Source organism: Poeciliopsis prolifica, unplaced genomic scaffold (assembly GCF_027474105.1).
Source record: "Poeciliopsis prolifica strain line A6 unplaced genomic scaffold, Auburn_PproV2 SCAFFOLD028, whole genome shotgun sequence".
Lineage (NCBI taxonomy): Eukaryota > Metazoa > Chordata > Actinopteri > Cyprinodontiformes > Poeciliidae > Poeciliopsis > Poeciliopsis prolifica.
In genome coordinates, this window is record NW_026562403.1 from 5,665,113 (window position 1) to 5,674,189 (window position 9,077).

General features: G+C 40.9%; 1 pseudogene; it reads right to left on the reverse strand.

The window, feature by feature from the left end:
* Positions 1-5,179: 5,179 nt before the first annotated feature.
* LOC129372014 (eosinophil peroxidase-like) lies at positions 5,180-8,444 on the reverse strand (annotated as a pseudogene).
* Between the last annotated feature and the right edge of the window lie 633 nt (positions 8,445-9,077).

The window sequence follows — 9,077 nt, forward strand, 5'->3', positions numbered from 1 at the left end:
ATCAAGTTTAATAATCTTGGATGGTTTTTCCTCCAGAAAAACCTAATTATTAGCAACAAGTTTCTCCAGGAAGAAGAAGCTTGTCTTGCATGATGCTTAACTTGATAGCATTTTAGTTAAATCTGGATGCAAGCTTAAATTCTTATTTAACAAAAAAAAAAAAGTTTCTAATGATTTAAACCAACATTGAACATCGCATCAACAAAGAGATCTTTTAATGAAATTTTAATAGATTTAACGGCTAATGTTCAACACCATTCAAAACTCGTTTTTTACAGTGTAACATCCTTTGTAGCTACAGAAAATCCTGTTTGGTCTTTTCATTCAAGTCAGCGTTGAGCACAAGTGCGCTGTCGACAGGGGCGCGTCTCACAGCAGCTCCACCGTCTGCTCCCTTTGAACGCTGTGATTTCACCGAGGACACATCGCATCAGTGTCAGGAGAAACAATGGCCGTCTGGCCGCTCCATCAATCTGCAGCAGCGGCAGCGGCAGCGGCGGCGGCGGTCAGGGCTGCATGCGCTCCTATTGGCGTTGGCTCCGCTGCCTGAAACCAGCTCCTGATCAGCGCCTCGCACTTCCCATCTCTAACGTGTGAAATGTTGTAAATTTTACTTTGCTTTTGAATTTGACGGGACTTTAGTAATACAACTATTTTACTTTGTGAAACCAAATAAATAAATAAGTAAATAATTCAAATAAACATAAATTACAAACTAGTACTTTTTTATTTTTCGCAGTTTCGCTGGTCTACACTGTTTGGGTTCAGTAGAAAGAACATTTTGCATGTGCTGGTGGGATTTGCAGCTGAAATTAATTTCCGCTTCCACTGGTCTGCTCACAAAAAGACTTTTATTTTTTCCGTGGATCCTGGTTCCTCGCCCCTTACCGGGGCTATTGTCTCTATGTGGAGTTTGTAAGCCCGGACAATGAATGTAAATCCTCCCTCAGCCCCCCATTGGATCCCGCCTCAGCCCACCATCTGCCAGCGCGGGACAAAGTCAGATGTTCTCCCAATTATAAGCGCAGTCCCGGGGAATCCTGTGGACCCGTCTGCAGCCCTGTCGCCTCGTCCCGCAGCACACCTCTCTGCTAATGTGACTGACAGCCACACTTAACCCCAAAACCGTGAAAAAATCTGCACACGATGACGCATCGTGGCGGAAATTCCGGCACTGCGCGCTGAAATAAGAGCAATGTAGGTCGGAAATGTGCTTCACTTTTGGTCTTGTAGGTAATTGGGTCAGAAACCTTTATATTGCCAAAAAGAGATTTTATTTAGTATCATTACTTTCACAATACTCATGATTATATTAAAGTTAAAGCAATGCTAAAAGCAGACTTATTTTAAGATGTATTATATGTGAGATGAAATCTTTGTTAAGGACCAAAAGGGAATGAATGAAAAATCTGTTCTGAATCTTGATCAAATATTTCTGTAAATGAATGATATGTCTTCTTTGCCCTGATATTTGTTTGTTTTTAAAGGTTGAGACATAAAAAAAGACTTATTTGCATTCAATTGGCTTCACTTAGACCTCAGTTAGAGATGCAGAGAAACACTTCATAAAAAAGAGTTGCAGATCAAATGACAGTGTGTTCATGTGTAGCTTTGTTTCTTTTGGAGATAAAACCAGATCGTGTGCAGCATTAGAAATGTTTAGAAGACAAAACCGGGCCTGACTGGATCCAGGGCTTAAGGAGCAGGAACCAAAAGGCCCCAGAATAATGGTGCTTGATGTCTTTCAAACATGTTTCAAAAATAATCTGGAGGTAAGTATTCAATTTCCTGGATTTTCCTGTAGAAAATTAATGCAGCTGTTTGCAAAGGAAGATGTGTGACCTCTAACCTATCTAGACACAAACTGATGGAGAACAGCAAGTACTGGGCATGCTTCTTCTCTGCCTTTTTCTGTTTTCAGTGAAGATCCATAACTCCTTAAGTCGCTTTTCTACAGATGAACAAACTCTGAAGTAGGCTACTAACGTTGTGTCTAATACAGCATAGCTTTTTTTGCAGTGCAAGCTTTATTTTATCATTCTCTGTAAAAAGGAAACAAACTTGCATGTCATAAAATGGTTCTATTGCTTGGTGAAAGCCTTGGCTAAAAGAATCAATCCCCAATTCATCACAACACTTCTCACTTCCTATAACTAAAACTGCTGAAACAATTTATTGAACATTTGTGGGGTCGTCAGCCTCTGAGATCTACCAAAGCAAAATCTGAAGGAAACCATCTTCAGTGGCAGATGCATAGTTAGTTTCTCAACATCAAAAAGTCACAACATGTTTGATGGACAGACAGCAGAGACCAATGATGTGCTAATGTCTTCATTGGCTTTTATCTTGTGAATAGCATTTCTATGATGTTGCAAAGTGAAGATATGAATAAAAATGTTGGCTACATCAGTTTATAGTCCATCACTAAGCAGTTTGCCAACTAAGAGTGAAAAGGAACTTTGTAGAAAAGCAAAATTACAACAATTTTGTATTTTATTGTAAACAAATCCTAAAAGACCGTTTAAGTTGATGTGAACATAATTAATAATCCGTTGTAATTTGTGTGGGCAGGGCACAAAAATTGCCTCCGGTCCAGGGGCATCAGCCACCCCCCTCAATCTAACCCTGAGAATAAAGTTGTTGGACCTGACACCGGAGTTCTGCTCAGTTCTCCATTTTGGTCCATTCGACCCGACAGAAACCCGCTGACCAAATGTGTAGGATGTTTTTGGGGTTTTTTCCTGACTTCCCAAAGCGCGGCGAGACAAGCAAAAACTGGAGATGAGACTATAAACGTCTTTTTAATCAATTTCCCCCCACTGAGACGATCGGTCAGTGTGTTTTGGAGGAGCTGTGAGTGTGGAGGGGACCGGGTGGGGGTCACGAGGGGGTGTGAAGGGGGATCAGTGACTGCTAAGCTAAACAATGGGGTATCGTGTGCCGCTCGTCCTCTCCAGCATTCCCCTGCTCCCACGGGACACGCAGAGTCACTTTGTGTGGATGGAGCTGTGACCACGCAGGTCAGGAAGGGGCGTGGCGTGAGCGCGCGCGCGTGCGTGTGCGCGCGGTGATGTTGGTGCCGGGGAGTGCGTGGAGACGCAGCAGCTGGTTTCCGTCTCTTCTCTGCGTTGTGCAGAAAACAACAGCAGCACTAATGCGACTCACAACGTCACGCATCGATCACAATATATCAGGAGCTTTTCGTTTGTTTGTTTCTGTTTTCGATGAAGGACGTAGATTCCAACAGGATGAGGGTGTGCAATGAAACCCGTCATTTATCAAAAGAACCATTCATTATAACTATATGATCCCATGTTTCAAGAAGGCGCAGTGTGGCACCTTTTAGCTTCACATAGAAAGACTTCAGATCTGTTCATTTGTGTGTGTTTTTTCTGGAAAACTTGGATTATAAAATGGTTGTAGTTTAACATCTGCTCGTTTCAAACTTTTCATCTTCACTGGAGACACTGCAGTTGATCAGAGAAACACGGTGTTGCATTCAATATTCTTTTTCAGTAATTCCAGGGTGCCGGGAGTTTGTTTATGCGATTGCTGTTGCTCGTTTCCAGATTGTAGAGAGTTTCATTTGAAATGAATAAAATGCTGCTGCTTTCCTTGAATAATTGCTCCTTTCAAAAAAAAAAAAAAAAAAAAAAAAAAAAAAAACAAGAAAACAAAGGCGATGCAAACCTCAAAGTACATTCTGTAACAGAACATGAATTTATGATGTCAAAATTGCTCCTGTTTTTATGAAGAGGACTGAAAACATAGGAACTCTACACAACTTAAAGAATGTATATGTGCAACAACATTAGCAAGTTAATTATTTTGTTAATTATATGAAAGCATAGTATTAGTTTGAGGATGCTCATCTGTAATACGACTGATATAATTATGTTTTATTGAAGAGTTTAGAAGGATAAATTGTATTCAAAGGAAATGTTATAATCTATAACTTGATAAATAAAACTGCACATTTTTTCTTAAACTATCACTAACGAACAGGAACATCAATATTAAAAGGTAGCAGCAGATTGTTTTCACCAAATAATATTAATAATAAAATAGTTAGATATACACTAAATGTATTGTAATTCTTGCCCTTCACATCAACTCTCTTTATCTGACCCCAGCTAGACAAATATTTCTATCTGAAAACCAACACAGTTATGTGCTGTGTTTAAAACTAAACATTAAAGGTATTTACGAAATTATTCACTTTTCTCTAATAAGTTTAAAAATTTCAGGAACAAATTGTATGTCTTAAATAAAGCAATATTTTGAAACTGACCCTGTTGCTCTTTGCTTCCCCTTGTTGACAGATCTGTACTTTGGCTCCATCTACTGGTCACATTGTGAATCGGGACTCCTGAGATTGCATGTAACATGAAAATACATTCTGCACAGTCAAAAAGGTCACTCAGAAAGATGTTATTTGTCATACATATCTATTTGTATGGCAATATAGATATGTATAAATACATATTTATAAATATGTATTTACATACATATCTATAAATCACAAAAACTACCAAGCAAATTTTTAAAATTTTGTCTCTTTGTGATTGTGTTTCTTACGCATTTACATTTCTTGTTTAAAATATTGGCCAGGACCTCTCTGCATGGAGTTTGCATGTTCTCCCATTTTTATGTAGATTCTCACCAAATGACCTGGACTAATGGCACAGTCCAAAAACATAAATGTCAGTCTAATCCACTAAGCTTTCAAAATTTTCCAAAGGTTCAAGTGTCTGCAAGCTTGCACACACTTGTGTTTGTGTTTGTGTGTGATGGAGAAGTGACTCTTTCAGCATGAAAATCCAATGACTGCTGGATAAGAGCACCAACCACCTCCTCAGTCCCCACCCTCAAAAGCCTTAAAGAAACAGGTACGTATAGAGAGTGGATATATTGATGCAAAAAATATCAGGATTTATTAGAATGAAAGTTGAATTAAACAGTATTTGATTTATTAATCACAAACTCAGGTCAAACAAAAAGTATTTTGAATATTTTTTTTCCAAAAGAAAAAAATATGCAAAATAAATACAGTATTTATTTCAGCTTAAGCTACACAATTCTTTATTCATTCAGAAAAATTCATTTATTTTATTGCCTCTGTTTGAATCATGTTTTGTTCATTTAAAAAGCTTTAAACAGACTGCGCAAATTAAATGAGTACTGAAGTAACTTCCTATTCAGTGAACAGCAGATGGCCAGAGAAGAAGTTGTCACTGGTCAGTCCATTGCCACCATTGTTAGCCACCAGCCACACCCTGTCTCTCTTTGCAAGCTTGACAAAGATGCTGCCGCTGGCTGTGATGTAGCCGCTCTGGCGGGTGGTGAATGAGTGCAGGATCAGCTTTCCGTTATGAAGCAGGTCCACACTGGCTTCGTTTTGGTGAATGATGCAGTGGAACTCAAACTCATAGACGCCTGGGTGCTCACAGGTGAAAAAGCCGGTCTTGGGGTTATAGCTGTTCTGTCCATTGTAAATGACCTCATGGAAGGTAATGGGGGTACCAGGTTTGGGGAAGTTGTTGCCAAGGCGCATAGAAAAAGCTACATGCTCTGCTGCACCTGAAGGTCCAGGAGGTCCTGGCAGACCTTGTGGCCCTGCAGGTCCTTTAAGTACAAATACATGAGTAACATTATAATTAAGATCATCTTTGGGATTTCAATACGATATAGTGTCAGTAATAATGATGACCATGTAAGGAAATGGGAAAATGTACCTGGTGGACCTGGTGGCCCTTGAGCTCCTTGTCGACTATCTGGTCCCTGAGCTGGAGAAGATATATTGTATCAATATACTTACTATGAATGCTGTGTGGATTTGAGCAGAATATCAAAGAACATCAAAATGTGAACATACTGCCCTCTTTCCATGGACTGAGATCAAACGCAGGGATGTCGTCACACTGGGTGTATCCAGAGCCTCGGGGTCGGTACTGGAAAGGCTTCACAGGAACTTCAGTGATTCCAGTGTTGTCACAGATGATTCTGGCAAGAGATGTGTTCCTAATTGCCAGCCTCTGAGCCTCAGTGAAGACACCTTTGTTCTCCCACCAAAACCTAAAACAAAACACAATCTACAAATTAAACATCTCCAAAGGTAAAAACGGACAGACACCACACTGATGCTTCGATAGTTCATTGGTAGATTTGTAATTGTCTGTCTTTTCACCTGTCTCCCTCACGGATGTTCTGGAACTGAGTGGCAATCAGGCAGGCAAACAGAGGTCCCACTCTTCCTCCACTGACAAATGGCTCAGCCACTCCTGCCAGCCATGGATCGATGTTGTCAGGTGTACCGTACAGATCCAGCAGTTGTCGGGCTAAGACAGTGTTGTTGAGAACGACAGCTAACTCATTTAGAGTCCTTGGTTGTGACAGGCCACAAAACTTTCGCCATCTGTTGTAGCCTGAACCAAGAAGACACAGTCTAAGATGATGTATGAACTGTAGAAACTGCTAACACCTGGTGAGTTGAAGGGAGAAATTACAAAAACAAACATCAATATTAATAAATACCAGGTAGTCCGTGGTCTCTTCCTCTCTGCAGGTTAAGAGCTCCCAGATCCAGAGCCAACTTTACAGAGAATTTAAACAGCCTTTCCCTCAGCTCCTCATGCATCATGTGGTTCTGAGTGTTCAGTTTGGCTTGACGACCAACCAACCCTCTCAAGATCGGGTCCAATCCACCTGAAGAGACAATAGAAACATTTAGATTTGATCATAAAGTTAATCTGCTTCCTTCTGGAGAAATTAAGAGTTTGGTGAGTACCTTCAAAGAGGATCCTCCAAAGGGTAAACATGGTTCTGTGAATCAGCTCGCTGGGATAATCGGGATGATTCTGGTAATTCTCATCAAGACGGAAAATGAAGGGCTGAACCATTAGATGAGCGAATCGGTAGGCAGCTGTGGCAAACACGTTGGCAATGCTGATATTTGCCACAGGTCTTTTCGCAATCAATGCCATCATTAAATGACCTGATGGAGGGAGAGTGAGGGGTGAAAGTCAGGTCATGGTCTGTCCACTGGGCAAAGATTGTCACCAGGTGGGTGTAGAGGGGGTCACTGTCCACTTCAGAGTTAGCTGTTGCCAAGATACGGTTGGACACTTCTCTCACCTGAGGGAGAAATGGAGACGAAGATAACAAGTGCTGTCATCTGGATGTCATTAAGGGGAGAAGAAGATGTACTCATATGCTTACCAAGGGAAGAAGTTGATTGTTGACTCTCAAGTCACGAGTCCAGCCTTTAGGAGAACTGATGCCATCTTCATACTCAGCAGGCAGCCAGCGGAGGAATGGGATGTTGGAGGCGCCCCAGCGAGGGTTTTTACTATAAAAAATGAAATGAAAAGACATGTTCAGATGTAAATTTTCTTTGTATTTTCAGTGGGTTCCAACAAAAGCTAGAGATGATTCTGCATGTCATGCAAATGCAAAACAATCCTCATTTAGGACAAACGGGGAGATTAAAAAAACCCCAACAACAACAAAAATAAAACAAAGAAAACACTATTTTTGTTCTACTCCCATAAACTTCTTGTAGCCAAAGCCCTCTCAGTTTTTTTATGTTGGGTTAGAACATGGAAGTTACTAAGCTGCCTCACATGTTGTTGCAGACGCTGTTTGCAGTCCGAAACTTGTTCAGATCGGGAACACTCTCACAAAAAATATTTCTGAGCTGCGCAGCGCAGCCTGTCAGCCTGGCGATCACTTCCAGATCCTTCGCGGAGATCAGATCTAATTTAAATCACAAACAAACAGTTGCTATGACTTATGAAACAAACGAGTCAACCGGAAGGGGTACACCTGAGACCAGACCTGTGGCGTTGATGGAGCGTCTGTGACGTTTGGACAGGTAGTGGTTGATCACGTCCAGAGTGTTGACCATGTAGTCTGCAGCGCGCACCGCCTGTCTGGACTGTCCGTTTGGCTGATACGGACAGCCAAACGGACTAGATGTCTACAGTTTTGTAGATTCCTGATGTCTACAAAACTCGCTGCGCTTCTCTTCACCCGGTCAACGGTCCAGTGTGTGACGCACAGTTCAAACTAATTAACATCTTCATATGGACAACAGTGACCTGCTGTTTGCTGGAAGAACAGCGTCGGGCCTTTGCGCTCACTCTCGGCGGGAGTATGTATAGGCTTCGTCCACGTTGGCCTTGGCTTGGCTTGCACATTTTTCTATGAATTTTTTACTCAAACGGGGTTCTGGAAAAAAAAAAATTATAATCATATATATTAATTCACTAATCCAGTTTCGGTAATGGTGAGAGCAAGCAATATTAATAATGTGATCATGTCACACAAAGCGGAATATTTACAAAATTGACATTAAATGCGGCATTTAAAACGAATTTACCTGCAGCCCGAAAGTGCAAGCAAAGGGTGAGACCCACTGCCAGCAGGCACAGAAACTGATTCATTTCTGAAAAGTAGGTGAATTATTTCTGTAACATGTTTAACATATTAATCCATTTCATTTTTCATTTGTTTACTTTCTTTTTTTAATTAACGCAATCAACATTTTCAATCATCCCAAAAAAATCCCAATGTAAATTTAAAAAAAACATATTATCAGCATCCATAGCCAAGGCCAACAAAATTTCTCTTTGAAATAAATATATATATTAATATGAAAGATACATGTGAGAGAGAAAGCGCAGATTAAGGTTTCTCAGCTCCGACTGCGGACTTTGCCTAAGGTTTCACAGGCAAGATCACGAATTTCTTCATTCCATTGCATCTGATTACGGGAATATTGTCTTCCTCGTTCCTCCTCTGTATCCTTCTTGAACATTGCGTAAAAGCTCACAGACCGACGCGTGCGCGCGCGCGCGCGCGTATTATTAAGCGGACGAGACGGAATGACGCGCCGAAGAAATGTCGGGTTCATTCAGATATGAAGTTCCGTGACAGTCCAGATGCTTCAGGAATGCAGCACAACGAGTTGTCTCTGAGATCCTTGTTTGTTTTCTTGGTGGATGATTTGCGTTTCCTTATTTGCGGATGGAGACTTTTATGCCGGACAGCAACTTTAAAAAATAAAAAAACATAAA